General features: G+C 52.2%; 2 pseudogenes across 2 annotated transcripts; both read right to left on the reverse strand.

Moving 5' to 3' along the window:
* Positions 1-82: 82 nt before the first annotated feature.
* On the reverse strand, positions 83-9,023 carry LOC306808878 (protocadherin gamma-A5 pseudogene; annotated as a pseudogene). The gene is made up of 2 exons: positions 6,558-9,023; positions 83-322 (listed from the first exon to the last, which is right to left on the reverse strand). The product of its transcript is annotated as a protocadherin gamma-A5 pseudogene (transcript).
* Positions 9,024-9,214: 191 nt separating this feature from the next.
* Positions 9,215-14,125, reverse strand: LOC306808879 (protocadherin gamma-B5 pseudogene; annotated as a pseudogene). Its single transcript has 2 exons — positions 11,176-14,125; positions 9,215-9,358 (listed from the first exon to the last, which is right to left on the reverse strand). The product of its transcript is annotated as a protocadherin gamma-B5 pseudogene (transcript).
* Between the last annotated feature and the right edge of the window lie 1,686 nt (positions 14,126-15,811).

Raw genomic sequence — 15,811 nt, forward strand, 5'->3', positions numbered from 1 at the left:
CGCCACAGCTCGCCGCGCTCCTGCCTCCTGCCGCTGCCCTGCCTCCCTTGCAGCCGCTCTCGCCACACACCGCACGCACCGCTCACAGGCAGCGCAGCCAGCCCGCTCGGGCCACCTCGGACGCCGCTGCTCCCCGCCAAGGGCCGCCTCTCGCCGCCTCTCGCCGCCTCTCGCTGCCGCTGCCGCTGTGTCCGGCGCCGGGCGAGCGAGCAGCCTGCGGGGGCAGGACGCTGCGGCGGCGGCGGCTCCAGCGCCGCTCGGCGGCGGCCAACAGCGACACCCGGAGGCGCCGCCGCGCCACTGCAGCCGCCGCACGGCCGCGCTCAAGGGGGCCCGGCTTTGGGCGGGGCTCAGCGCCCGCACCGGCTCCGGGATCGCTCCTCCACCGCAAACCGCGAGCAAAGAAACACTGGCTAATTTCGACTCCAAGGCATTTCTATCTGACATGTGCAGTCGGATGCTTTTAGGGCATTCTTTTGAGTCACACCGAAAGGTCACAAACAAATATTAATGGCAGGGCAGTAAAGAATGGAATCCAGCTGCTCTTTATAAAATAAATGTACATCTAGTAAGCAGAAAACGATAATATAGGGAAGATTTGAAGAGTTTTTTCGCACTTCGTCACATGATTTGCTCCTTTCATTATCTGGGATGAATTAATTTCGGATATAGATCAACCTAAAGCAATGCAATAAAACCCTATGGAAGGATAACTGCATAACATACACTCTACTCTTTATGTCTCATTGAAGTTGCTTATTTTGCATCTCCATATCTGACTTGTTGACAAAACAAAGCACAAAGCAATGCTGGGTCCTTCATACAGCTAAATAGTGTTTTTAGTTTCCAACTTAAACTTTTCTTTAAAGGTCATTTAATGTACACCTCTGCAATAAACAGGAATACTTTCTGATAGACTTGAACGTTGGAGGCATATCCAAAACTGCTCTGGGCAAAACGTTCCGTATTCTGACAACCCACACTGTAAAGCATTCTTCTAATCAAAACCTCCGTTCTTTTCGTTAAAACACTTGTGTCCTGTCCTATGACCACCGGCCCTGGTAAAAACTGCTTTGTTCATATTTCCTATAAGTTTATGAGTAAATTAAAACAGAACAACCAATACTTTGGAAAGTCTGAACGCAGATATTTTTTTCTCCAGGCATGAAGAACTAAACTCCTTCAGTCCTTCTGCATAGCAGAGTTGTTCCAACCTTTAGACCACTTCCATGACACTTCTAGGAACTCTAGCATGGGCAGTTGGAATATGCGCCCAAGAAATTCATGCAGTCTACATTTTCACACGAAGATTTGAAAGGGGGTGAAGAACTTTCCCGGACCTGCTGGGCAGAGGACTTATTATGCAGTGCACAACACAATTTGAGCAGCTGGTGCCCATTGGCAGCACACGTCCCATCTTATCTCCCACCAAGAACCCAAAGCACTTCACTGCAAAGCTGTTCCCTATCCTCAACCCTATGTTTAAACCGGGGATTGCTCTAAGACAGGTGCAGAACATTGCCCTTTGCCCTGTTCAACTCCATCATGTTTGCAAGGGGCCACGTCTTCAGCCCAAACCTCATCGGTATCTCTGCCCCCTCATGAATCAAATCAGATTGGTGTCAGCTGCAAATTATCTGAAGGTGCACTCAACCCCACTGTCCATGAAGGTACTAAACTGGTCACTACTGGAAAGTACTGGTCCCAGGAAGGACCCTTGAGGGACAGCACAAGTTACTGATTTCCACCTGCACATTGAGCCACTGTCTGTGACTCTTTGGAGGTGACTCTCCAGCCTGTTCCTCAGCCATTTCACAACCTCCAGGTGATTGCCCAGAATGTTATTCTGGGTGATGACCTGGGGCACACGGCACACGTTCTCCCACTGGCCCCTGGTCTGTTCGGAAACCTTGTCTGTGCTGGGTGGCTGCTCTGCACTTGGAGGACTGCAGCAGAGATGCTTCTGCACTATTACAATACAAAGAAAATATTTCTAGTTAAGCACACCTATGATTAGGAAAACTTTCTCTTTACAGCTATAAACATTACAGGTGTGTGTGTGGGAACTGCTCCTGCACTGCTAACAACTGGGACAGAGAAGACCTTCCACAGAATATCAGACACACTGGAGTTGAGCTCATGACAAGCAAGCGTTAGAACCATGTAGAAATTAACAGATGCAATAACATCCTCTAAGTCTCACTTGCTCTAAAGAAGAAACTCAAATCACACCACACTCCATCAGGCACAGGCTTGTGTTATCTGTGACACATGACGAGCAAGGATATGAACGAGTTCTTCTCCAGCCTCACACACTGAGCTCCCCTGCCTTCTTTTCCTTCTCTCCATGGAACTGGAATGTTTTGGTTGTGTCTCCTCACCAGTCACAGTTATCATGAGATGATAATGCACTACAGGCACACCCAGAAGGGAGGTGCATTTGTTCACCACAATTATGATAGGCAACGGAATTATTTTAAAGCACACAAATGATGAACAATCATACTAAAAGATCAGCAGTCATCCAATGGAGAATGGCTCATCAAACCATTGGTTTAAAGAGAATCTCCTCCCTGTCTTCATCACACACTATTTCCCACCAAGATGTAATGTCTGGTAAAGCCATATTTACATCAATTTCTCCCAACAGTGACAGAACACAGAGTCACTCTCATATCTCCTGCCTTCCTCTCCCACTGAAACAAGAGCAAGAGACAATAACAGGCCACACATTGCTGATAAAGATAGATTGTTGATAATAGTATATATACTCACTCACAGAGTAAATCAAGGAAAAACAAGACAAAGAAAAAACCTGCAGAAAAACTAAAATATGGATCAGATAAGGCAAGGAAATATTAGAAAAAGTTGTCAGAAAAGCCCACAGTAAAGTCTTCTAGGCCTTGATTTCAGGCCTTAAAATTCATCCTTGAGAGCACTTCGAAGTCACTGAGTTCTCAATCTTAAAAGGAGTCCCAAAAACTTACACTGAAAAATACGATGTGGGGCTCATTTGAAGAATTACTCCTCCCTTCATCAACTTTTCCACTGTGTGGTCAGCTTACCTTGCACAACTATTAAGCCATCACTTCAAACAGATTCCCATAGGCCTCATTCCCAATCTTCTCATATATTACAAATTCCCTTCTTGCTTTGCTACCTATTCTTACTATTCCCCACAAACACAGTTTTTTCCTAGGTGGCTCAAGGAAAGATTTGCTGGAAAAAAAAAACCAATCACTCTTTCAAATTTTAAAGTACTGACCAGTACAGTGAAAAGGAGCTGCAACCTTCCTGGAAACAAAGGCCTGAATGAAAGTTGAATTAAAACTCTGAAGTAATTCTACATCACAATGTTGCATAGAGATACAGATGGATAATGGAGATTTCACACAGGATTAATTAGGTGTTCTACAGAAGAATGAGGGTTCTATATGAATACCTATGGTGGAAAGTGTTATGGTTGGAGGACTGTCATTGTCTTTCATGACACAGAAACCGGGATCAGAACAGAACAGAAATGGCACTGGCCTTGGCACCAAGAATCAAATCAAACTGTTTTCAGCCAAACCCACACTGAGTCACCGATTTTCCTGACACAGAACTGAGCTCTCATCCTCCTCACTCTGCATTCACAGCCTTTAGTTTCACCATCAACATATACCAAAAGTTTGGTGTACGTTGGCCATAGAGAAAAGAACACCTTGTAAAAAAATATGTTTATGAAGTGGTATTTGTCTAATGAAATATTCAAGGTCAGGCTGGGTGGGGAACTGAGCAACCTGGTCTGGTGGAAGATGTCCCTGCCCATGGTGGAGCAGTTGCAACAGGATGAACTTTAAGGTTCTTTTCAATACAAACACAAAGTATTCCATGATGCTGTGTTGAAAATCATGAGCTTATTATTACATTTATGGCTTAAAAGTATGAATGAGGGATTCTCTGCCTGCTGGATAATTATGTTTTGGAGTTTGCAGCTTTGTGAGGATCAATAAGGATCAGCTACAATCCTTGAAATAAATCCAGGCAAACAAACAAAAAAACAATGCAATCCAAACCAAACCTCCAAAAAAACCCCCTCTACATCAATCCAGTCAAGGATAGAGAAATACCAGAAGAATATCAATCATGGCCTTACATTTCAGATTGTGCCAATCATAGTGAACACACAACACAGGAAACTCAATTGTAACTGATACACAGGAGGCCTCACACAGGAGCTCACTACATAGACACCACACAGTCATTTCCTTGCATAGGAAGACAAAGAAAAAGCTTGGAATTACAGCTGTGGGCCTAATCTAACTGTTGGGACAAACAGACACCATCCATTCATTCCTTTTGAGCATTCATTCCTTTTGAGTGAAATCCAGCACCAGCCCTAGCTCTGGATAGACAGACTTCTTCTCTCTGCCCAAATGTAACATGAAAGCAAATTTTGCATACAGACATCATTCAAAGAAAAGCTCTGTGCATAGCTTCCCTCATCCCAAGCATCACAACTAAAATTATTCTGTTCCTCCCCATTATAAGAAAAAGTGGAAAAAGTTTTATAGACCATAAATTGTTACCAGTTCTGCCAAAGACCCAGGTATCCAAGCATCAGCTCAAAGGCAACATCTTTATTCTCCATCACATGGACTCCTCAAAACATGTGTTACTGCCACTCTTAATGCGAAAGAATATGGAACCCAAACTAGGCCATTTCAGGCCAAAACACATGATATAAAATCATAAGACTCCTCCTGACTCATCTTCATGAGGACAGCAACAGCTCTGAGAATGAACAAAACTCATTCCAGGTCTGCACCAGCACCTCCTCACACGCCACACACCAACATTCCCCACTAACCCTTCATAGCTCACATGGTTATCACAGATCTATTAGATTAAAAGGAGACTCCACCAAAAGGAAGGTTGCTCAGGCAGTATCTCCTTACCATGGATAATATTTGATTTCTCGCCCCAGACATGTGACAAGAAAAAGCATTTATTACAGAGACATTTTAAAGAAACATGTCCATGAAAATCTGTCTCTTTTCACCTATAAACAGGAAAGAACCACCTTCAGATCATCAGGAGAGCAAGGCAGAAACTGAACACCTGCAGAATTGAAGAGCTCACAACACACTTCTGGGTTACATAACTCAGAGTAGATGATTAATAATGTTGTTTATAGCATAGAGTGTATTGCTTGCTCTTCCCATACAGCATCTTCCATAAGCAACAAATTAAACTTTGAAGTTACATAATTATGATGACATGCAAATACTTAGTAAGAACCTCCCAGGGTTCAAACTAATGCTGGAATAAATATCGTCTGGACAACTAATTTGAGAAGATAAACCTCGCATTGCTTCATACTAGAGATAGGAACTGCAAAGGAAAAACATTTCCTTGAGACGTTCAGCAGACATTCACACACAGCTCACAGAACACAAATTTCCAACCCTTCACATTGTCCATAGCATTCCTTCACCCATACATCTTAAGAAAATCTGAAAGTGGAGACCCAGTTCTCCAGACCGTTTTTCTTCCCACCACCAATTCCACACAGATATTTTTACATCTCTGTACCATGGAAGCTGCATTTGCCTGCTCTCTGAAATTCTGTGAAGAGACTTCTTAGGTTTGAAAGGAATAGCTGAGAAGGCTTCCAGAGACACTGAGTCAGAGAATATCTGCACTGGGGGAATTCAGCCGGCCTTCTATCTCCTAGTGCAGCTTGAATCTCTCCCTCCCCATCCAGGCAATTCTCTTGCCATGCTAAATATTTTATAGCCAAGGCTCATCCAGCTTCCTCTGACGTAGCTCCACCATGAAAATAAAGAAAAAGAAAAAGCCATTCTGCCGTTTCCTCCTACATTTCCTTCTCCACTTGCAGCCACCCACAACTTGCAAGGAGTCAACACCTCCAGAGGATCCCTCATCTTCACAACAGGCAAACAGATACCATCAAGGACCACTTCTTGCCAGGCCCAACCCTCTACTGGGGACAAAGGTCAAAGCATGCATGATGCAAAGACTTTTTCTGCTGACCACCACTATGTATCATGCAGAACAATAAAGGCTGAGAACAACATGCTGAAAAGTTCCACGCAAAGCCATCAGCTTTTTTTTTTCTTTGAGACATTCAAACTATTTAAGCACTTGTGCTGTTGGGAAGAAACATGAGCCTGATAAAAAGGTGAATTCCTTAATAACGTGATACATCAATTCAGAGGATCTCTCCTAACAGGAAAACGGATTCTACACAGCACAGGTGACATAGGGAAAGGGTACCCAGAAGCTGATCAATACCCAAATTTCACACCTAAAGGACAGCCTGAAAAGAGCAGTCTTTTCCCTCCTTCCTTCTGGAATAACTAGAAAGTTGAGGACACACCTGATGATCCCTGAACGAGAGCAATTAGCAGCATCACCCAGAATGTCACCGAAGAAATTTTTACTTAGCTGTCGAGTAAAATCTCCTATACAAGGCATCGTACACGGCGGGGAAAAGGCAAAGCAGTACCATGAGGAAGTGTCGTAGAGAAAATCTGGGAAAAAAACCTCACCGAGGGAACCAGGTTATCCGAGAGTGGGGCGCCGGCAGGATCCTCGTCCCCCAGCAGCGGCGCGGGCTCGTCGGGCAGCGGCCGGGCCGGGAGGGTGTCGCAGCAGCTGCCGCTGGCCGAGAAGCGCAGCTGGCTCTTGCGCGAGTCGGCCGTGAGCGACACGTCGTGCGAGTAGGACTGCAGGAAGGCGCGCACGCCGTCGATGCCCACGAAGTGCGAGACGGGCACGCCGCGCAAGGCGCCGCCGGCGGGCGGCAGCAGCTGCTGGCGGCGCCAGCGGCGCAGGCGCAGCGCCAGCAGCAGCAGCAGGAAGGCGACGAAGAGGCAGGAGACGGCGGCCACGGCCAGCACGAGCCAGCGCGTCAGGCTCACGGCCTCAGGCTCGCCCGGCGCCGCCGCCTCGTCGGCCGCGCTGCCCAGCTCGGCCAGCAGCTCGGCCACGCTCTCGGCCAGCACCACGCTCAGCGTGGCCGTGGCCGACAGCGCCGGCCGCCCGTGGTCCTTCACCACCACCACCAGGCTCTGGCGCGCCGCGTCGCGGGCCAGCGGCGAGCGCGCCGTGCGCACCTCGCCGCTGTGCAGCCCCACGCGGAACAGCCCCGGCTCCGTGGCCTTGGCCAGCTCGTACGACAGCCACGCGTTCTGACCCGCGTCCGCGTCCACCGCCACCACCTTGGCCACCAGCGCGCCCGCCTCCGACCAGCGCGGCGCCAGCTCCACGCCCGACCACGCGCCGCCCGAGCCCGAGCCCGCCCGCAGCGCGGCCGGCGGCGGGTACAGCACCTGCGGCGCGTTGTCGTTCTCGTCCACGACCAGCAGCAGCACCGACACGTTGCTGCTCAGCGCCGGCGCGCCGCCGTCCTCCGCACGCACCCACAGCCGCAGCTCGCGCACCTGCTCGTAGTCCAAGGAGCGCAGCGCGTACAGCGCGCCCGTCTCCGCCTGCACCGACAAGTACGACGACAGCGGCGCGCCCCGCACCCGCCCCTCCGACAGCCGGTAGCGCACGCGCGCGTTCTGCCCCCAGTCCGCGTCCGTCGCGCGCACCGTCAGCACCAGCGCGCCCGCCGCGTTGTTCTCCGCCAGCCGCGCGCTGTAGCGCTCCTCCGCGAACACCGGCGCGTTGTCGTTCACGTCCAGCACGCGCAGCGCCAGCACCGCGCTGCTCTGCAGCGCCGGTGACCCGCCGTCGGCCGCCCGCACCGTCACGTTGTACTCGGACACCTGCTCTCGGTCCAGCTCTCTCGCTGTCACCACGCGATAGTAATCGTCAAAAGACTTCTCCAGCCTGAACGGGACATCCCCTTCGAGCGAGCAGCGCACCTGTCCGTTGGCACCAGAGTCAAGGTCCTGCACGTGCAGCAGGGCTACAACAGTTCCTGGCTTGGCGTCTTCCGAAATATCGTTCAACTGTGATGATACTGACAGTTCGGGCGCATTATCGTTCACATCCGTTACAACGATCGCGACTTTTGCAGTGTCTAAAAGAGCTCCACTATCATGTGCCTCCACCTCCAAATCGTAAAAATAGCATTCCTCGAAGTCTAGGCTCTGCAACAGACTGATCACTCCAGTTTCAGAGTCCAGGAGGAAAATATCCGTTGCTATGTTGCTCACTTTCTTCATAGAGTATTTCACCTGTCCGTTCAGTCCCTCGTCAGCGTCGGTGGCTGTGACGGTGACGAGGACGGAGCCCACGGGCACGTCCTCGGGCACACGCACCGTGTACTCCGCCTGGCTGAACACCGGCGCGTTGTCGTTCGCATCCAGCACCGTCACTCGGATCCGAGCCGTGCCCGTCCGTGCCGGATCGCCGCCGTCCATCGCCCTCAGCACCAGCTCGTGAAACGCCGCCTCCTCCCGGTCCAGCGCCTTCGCCAGCACCAGCTCGGGACGCTGATCGCCGCCGGGGCCCGCCTGCACGTCCAGCGAGAAGTGCTCGTTACCGCTCAGCTCGTAGCTCTGCAGGGAATTCTGTCCCGTATCGCGGTCATGAGCCCTAGGCAGTGGAAATCGCGCCCCGGAGGCTGTCGTCTCGCTCATTCTCCGTTCCGTTTCTCCCTCTCGGAAGCTGGGTGCGTTGTCGTTTATATCCGTAATTTCTACTTCGATTCTGTAAACCTGCATTTCCCCCTCCACTATCAGCTCACAGCGCAGCACGCACTGCTGCACACTCTCACACAGCTGCTCTCTGTCGATCCTCTCCACTGTCACTAAATGTCCCGTCTTCCCGTGCAGAGCAAGATACTGACTCCTACCTCTTTCTGCAATGCGTACGCCGCGCTCGACCAGCGCCGGCAGCTGCAGCCCCAGGTCCTTGGCCACGTCGCCCACGAACGAGCCCTTGGGCATCTCCTCGGGTATTGAGTAGCGCAGCTGCCCCCACGCCGCCTCCGACACCGCCAGCAGCATCACCCAGAGCAGAGCTCGCTGTCGCCGGCCCCAGCGCCTCCCCGCTGAGCACATCCCCTCCGCGGCACCGCAATACGGCGGGCAGTTCGTCCGTTCGTCCGTCCCTCCTACAGCCGATCTGCAATCTACTCTGGCTTCCGCTTCTGGTGTAATTTCTTCTCCTTCTCGCCCCTCCCAGCCGCTTTCGCTGGCCCCTCTGCACCGATCCACACCGCAGGTACGATCCAAACCCGGCGTTCGCCGTGTCAGAGAGGGAGCGGGCGAGAGATCCCATCCGCAGCGGGCGGGGCTGCAGCGCTCCGAGCTTCCTCTCGCTCCTCTCGGTCAACAGCGGCGCCCGCAGCCTCCTCCCGGCACTGCAGCACCGAGCGCTGCCCGCCCACCCGTAGCTAAACAGGAAGACAATCGTCGCAGACACCTCTCGCTTTTCCAGCTGTGGCTCGAAAGCAACACGACCGTGAAGAAGGCTGAGGTTTCTCGTGATCGGAGTTTTTCTAACTCAGCGAAAAATATACTTTAACGCTGGTAGCAAATTAAAATATGTTGTCTGATTTTTTCGTGTACAAAAGTCTTAATCCTATCCTATTCGTCTAAAAACACGAGTTGAAGACGAGCTGCTTGAATGACTAATGTAACAACATCAAAATCAAAGAGGCTTACAAATACAGAACGCGATGATCAAACACACTACCGTGTCCATAGGACTAGCTAAGATACCAGGTTAATTGACCCAATGGCCGGAAATTTTCTTTAAGTTTTTCCGTTCATACAGAAGACGGTCTAAATTACCCACTGCACAATGACTGACTAAGAAGAGGTGTTTAAAGGCAGAAGAAGGTGGACTCTAACACAGCCCCTTACAACTGCCGTGAAGTCTGATTGCTCAGACACCTGCCAGGTGCTCTGGGATGTCTCCCATTAAGATATTAATGGGAACAGACGACAGTAGGAGAAGCCCTGGATACTCAAAGATGATTATCTCTAACCTCCGATTTCACACTGTAGTTCCCTGCAGCAGTTTTCGCCAAATGCACTACAACTAAGGCAGAGCCAGGAAGTACCTACAGTGAACCTTGCTAGAATATTCTAAGTTAATACGCACTTACAATCAGTCATTCTATAGCGACAAGAAAGTATTCAATTTTCTTAAAACCCAAGGTGCAAGGAATTGAAGCTTGTTATTAAAATATTAAACTAATTCTTTGTCATTCATGATGCCAATACGTATTTTCACCAAAATACTGTAGAATAGAAGAAGAGCCGCATGCCCTAATTGGCGGGGACCATGGATTAATGTGGAAATTGACTTGATTCAAGTACTTAAATCGCTATTTGGGCCGATTCTTTTGACATTTGATGAAGGTTTTCTCGATCTCACCACCCTATCTTTGAAAAACCGATGTAAAAGATATTGGGAAAAAATGGATGACAAGTTAAATAAGGTACAAAATATCGTCGCCTTCTGCAAAACGCAGAGAGAAAGAAAACTAATTTTTTGGGTTTTGCTATTTTTCTTCACCTTTTACACTTTGACTTGTGAATGAAAGAAATATCAGAATCGTGACAAAATATTAAAGTACCAAACAGGATGGAAAAACACTATTAACTACAGCTAAATGCTCCCACTAATGTTGCCATTCCTAAAATTTCTGCAGCAGAACTTCCCAAAGAATTAGAGACATTTCCATCTTCCACAACTGGTGAATTGTCTGACAGTCTCCCATAAATGGAATCCCAGTCTCAAGCTCCCTTTAGGACATAATAATGACATGGAAGAAATAACACAGGTGTTTGTGTTTTGCCATGCACAACACCCAAAATTATATTTTATATATATAAAAATATAAATTAGGAAAGAAAAATCTCCAGCACCAAGTGTCAAATTTGTTTTTCACAAACCCGTCAAGCAGATTCAGAGCATCTTCGTCTATAGAGAAAGGATTCACCTTCACCATAACTACTAATACAACTTAAGGCAACGTAAAAACACCAGACAGCAACTTGCATTTGAATATGAAACTGTGATCACCGAAAAACCAATAACTGCCACCACGAAATACGTACTCCTAGAGGGAAGAGTGACCCAAATTTCACGCAGAAACATACCAGCACACTTCAGTAGACACTCCGGGAAAAATAAAAGGAAAAAAGGATAACGTTTCGAAAAGCCTCAAGGACAACAATGGAAACACGCAGATTTACAGACCTGAGCTGCGTCGGGGTGCGCGGGCACATCTACCAAATCGGCGCTGCAGTTCGGGCTCGATTTCTCGCAGTCATCCCCGCCCAGAAGCTCCTCCGCCGACAGCACGGGCACCGGCGGCGGCGGCCAAGCCGCCTCGGGCGCGGCGCGGGCCGGCGCCGCCACGCACAGGTTGTAGGAGTAGGGCAAGGTGCCCTCGCAGAAGTCGGCCGGGAAGGCGGCGCCGGCCAGCGAGAAGCGCTGCGCGCCCAGGCAGCGCAGCACGGCGGGCGGCCCGGCCCGGCGCAGCCGCGCCAGCACGGCCAGCGCCACGCTCAGCACCAAGAGCGCCGACAGCAGCGCCAGCGCCAGCACCAGGTAGAACTGCAGCTCGGCCGCCGCCGCCGCCTCGGCGCCCGCCGGCCGCTCGCTCAGCTCCGGCAGCGCCTCCTGCAAGCTCTCGGCCAGCACCACGTGCAGCGTGGCCGTGGCCGACAGCGCCGGCTGCCCGTGGTCCTTCACCACGGCCACCACTCGCTGCTTGGCCGCGTCCCGCTCGGACACGGCGCGCGCCGTGCGCACCTCGCCGCTGTGCAGCCCCACGCGGAACAGCGCCGGCTCCGACGCCTGCACCAGCTCGTACGACAGCCACGCGTTGCGCCCCGCGTCCGCGTCCACCGCCACCACCTTGGCCACCAGGTAGCCGGCCTCGGCCGAGCGCGGCACCACCTCGAACGCCGCCGCTGCCGGACCCTCTCCCGCCGCCGCCGCCGCCGCCGCCGCCGGCCAGAGCACCCGCGGCGCGTTGTCGTTGCGGTCCAGCACGAAGACGCGCACCGTGGCCGTGGAGCTGCGCGCCGGCGCGCCGCCGTCCTGCGCCCGCACCGCCACCCAGAACTCGCGGCACTGCTCGTAGTCCAAGGAGCGCTGCGCGTACAGCGCGCCGCTCCGCGCCTCCACCAACACGAGCGGCGCCGCGCCCGCCGCGCCCGCGCTGCCGCCCGCCAGCCAGTAGCTCACGCGCCCGTTGGCGCCCGCGTCCGCGTCCCGCGCCTGCACGCGCAGCACCAGCGCGCCCGCCGCGTTGTTCTCCGCCACGTACGCGCTGTACGCCGCCTCCTCGAACACCGGCGCGTTGTCGTTCACGTCCGACACCTCCAGCACCAGCTCCGTGCTGCTCCACAGCGCCGGCCTGCCCCGGTCCCGGGCCACCACCGTCACGCGCTGCTCGGACGCCTGCTCGCGGTCCAGCGCGCTCGCCGTCACCACCTTGTACGAGCCGCCCGGCGACGCCACGATCGACAGCGGCGCCTCCCCCGACAGCTCGCATGACACCTGACCGTTCTCGCCGGAGTCTCTGTCCCGCACTTTCAGCAGGGCCACCACGGTGCCGACTGGAGCGTCCTCGGGCACGGGACTCGACAGCGATAGTACAGTGATCTCGGGCGGGTTGTCGTTCACGTCCAGCACCTGCACATCCACCTTGCACTGCGCCACCAAACCCCCTCCGTCCTTCGCTTCGACAACCAGGCCAAATGCGCGCGTGTCCTCGAAGTCCAAAGCCTCATGCAACGTGATAGATCCACTCTCCGCATCGACCGCGAATTTCTGAAGTACCTTAATCGGCAATTTCCCGAAGCCGTAGCTGATGAGGGCGTTGGTGCCGACGTCGGCATCTGAGGCTGACAGGTTTAGCACTTCCGAGCCTGGCGGTGTGTCCTCGCGCAGGCTCACACGATACCGGTCCTGAGCAAATACGGGCGGGTTGTCGTTGGCATCCGCCACGTTAACCCGAATGTGGACAGTCCCGGACCTCACGGGATCCCCGGCATCTACTGCTGTAAGCATTAACTCAAAGGAGCTCTGCTTTTCTCGGTCCAGGGCTCTCTCCAGGACCAGTTGCACTTTGCTTCCGTCAGAACTATCCTTCATGGCCAGAGAGAAGGACGGGCTGCTGGTGAGATGGTAAGTCAGCAGCGAATTACTCCCCACGTCTGCATCATGGGCCATCTCCAGCAGAAAACTAGTCCCGGGAAGCGTCCATTCACCTATCTCGAGGTCTAAAGCAGCCTTGCTGAAAGTCGGGGCATTGTCATTCACGTCCTCGATGGCCACTTCCACGTGGAACATGTTTAGTGGGTTTTGCACGACCGCCTCGAAACTGACAGAACAGGTCGCCGAATCGCCGCACATCTCCTCCCGGTCCAGTCTCTCGTTCACGTACAGGTTCCCGTTCTCCTCATTCACTGTGAAGTATTGCTTCTCCTCGCTCAGCTGCAGCTTGCGCGCCGGCAGCTCGTCCGCGCTGAGCCCCAGGTCCCGCGCCAGCGGCCCCACGAGCGAGCCTCTGCCCAGCTCCTCGGGGATGGCGTAGCGGACCCGCTCGGCCGCCGCCCGCCACCACACGCACAGCAGCACCGCGCCCAGCAGCGCTCGCCCGCCGCCCGGCCCGAGCCTCTGCCGCCGCCTCACCGCCATTCTCTGCCGCCACAGCTCGCCGCGCTCCTGCCTCCTGCCGCTGCCCTGCCTCCCTTGCAGCCGCTCTCGCCACACACCGCACGCACCGCTCACAGGCAGCGCAGCCAGCCCGCTCGGGCCGCCTCGGACGCCGCTGCTCCCCGCCTCTCGCCGCCTCTCGCCGCCTCTCGCCGCCTCTCGCTGCCTCTCGCTGCCGCTGTGTCCGGCGCCGGGCGAGCGAGCAGCCTGCGGGGGCAGGACGCTGCGGCGGCGGCGGCTCCAGCGCCGCTCGGCGGCGGCCAACAGCGACACCCGGAGGCGCCGCCGCGCCACTGCAGCCGCCGCACGGCCGCGCTCAAGGGGGCCCGGCTTTGGGCGGGGCTCAGCGCCCGCACCGGCTCCGGGATCGCTCCTCCACCGCAAACCGCGAGCAAAGAAACACTGGCTAATTTCGACTCCAAGGCATTTCTATCTGACATGTGCAGTCGGATGCTTTTAGGGCATTCTTTTGAGTCACACCGAAAGGTCACAAACAAATATTAATGGCAGGGCAGTAAAGAATGGAATCCAGCTGCTCTTTAAAAAATAAATGTACATCTAGTAAGCAGAAAACGATAATATAGGGAAGATTTGAAGAGTTTTCTCGCACTTCGTCACATGATTTGCTCCTTTCATTATCTGGGATGAATTAATTTCGGATATAGATCAACCTAAAGCAATGCAATAAAACCCTATGGAAGGATAGCTGAATAACATATACTCTACTCTTTATGTCTCATTGAAGTTGCTTATTTTGCATCTCCATATCTGACTTGTTGACAAAACAAAGCACAAAGCAATGCTGGGTCCTTCATACAGCTAAATAGTGTTTTATTTTCCAACTTAAACTTTTCTTTAAAGGTCATTTAATCTACACCTCTGCCATAAACAGGAATACTTTCTGATAGACTTGAACGTTGGAGGCATATCCAAAACTGCTCTGGGCAAAACGTTCCGTATTCTGACAACCCACACTGTAAAGCATTCTTCTAATCAAAACCTCCGTTCTTTTCGTTAAAACACTTGTGTCCTGTCCTATGACCACCGGCCCTGGTAAAAACTGCTTTGTTCATATTTCCTATAAGTTTATGAGTAAATTAAAACAGAACAACCAATACTTTGGAAAGTCTGAACGCAGATATTTTTTTCTCCAGGCATGAAGAACTAAACTCCTTCAGTCCTTCTGCATAGCAGAGTTGTTCCAACCTTTAGACCACTTCCATGACACTTCTGGGAACTCTAGCATGGGCAGTTGGGATATGCGCCCAAGAAATTCATGCAGTATACATTTTTCACACGAAGATTTGAAAGAGGGTGAAGAACTTTCCCGGACCTGCTGGGCAGAGGACTTATTATGCAGTGCACAACACAATTTGAGCAGCTGGTGCCCATTGGCAGCACACGTCCCATCTTATCTTCCACCAAGAACCCAAAGCACTTCACTGCAAAGCTGTTCCCTATCCTCAACCCTCTGTTTAAACCGGGGATTGCTCTAAGACAGGTGCAGAACATTGCCCTTTGCCCTGTTCAACTCCATCATGTTTGCAAGGGGCCACGTCTTCAGCCCAAAACTCATCGGTATCTCTGCCCCCTCATGAATCAAATCAGATTGGTGTCAGCTGCAAATTGTCTGAAGGTGCACTCAACCCCACTGTCCATGAAGGTACTAAACTGGTCACTACTGGAAAGTACTGGTCCCAGGAAGGACCCTTGAGGGACAATACAAGTTACTGATTTCTACCTGCTTTCTACCTGCACATTGAGCCACTGTCTGTGACTCTTTGGAGGTGACTCTCCAGCCTATTCCTCAGCCATTTCACAGCCTCCAGATGATTGCCCAGAATGTTCTTCTGGGTGATGACATGTTGGACACTGCACACGTTATCCCACTGGCCCCTGGACTGTTCATGGAAACCTTGGCTTTGCTGGGTGGCTGCTCTGCACTTGGAGGACTGCAGCAGAGATGCTTCTGCACTATTACAATACAAAGAAAATATTTCTAGTTAAGCACACCTGTGATTAGGAAAACTTTCTATTTACAGCTGTAAACATCTAAGGTGTTTGTGGGAACTGCACCTGCACTGCCAACAACTGGGACAGAGAAGACCTTCCACAGAATATCAGACACACTGGAGTTGAGCTCATGACAAGCAAGCGTTAGAAC

This window comes from Erithacus rubecula (genome assembly GCF_903797595.1).
Source record: "Erithacus rubecula genome assembly, chromosome: 16".
In the NCBI taxonomy this organism is placed as follows: domain Eukaryota; kingdom Metazoa; phylum Chordata; class Aves; order Passeriformes; family Muscicapidae; genus Erithacus; species Erithacus rubecula.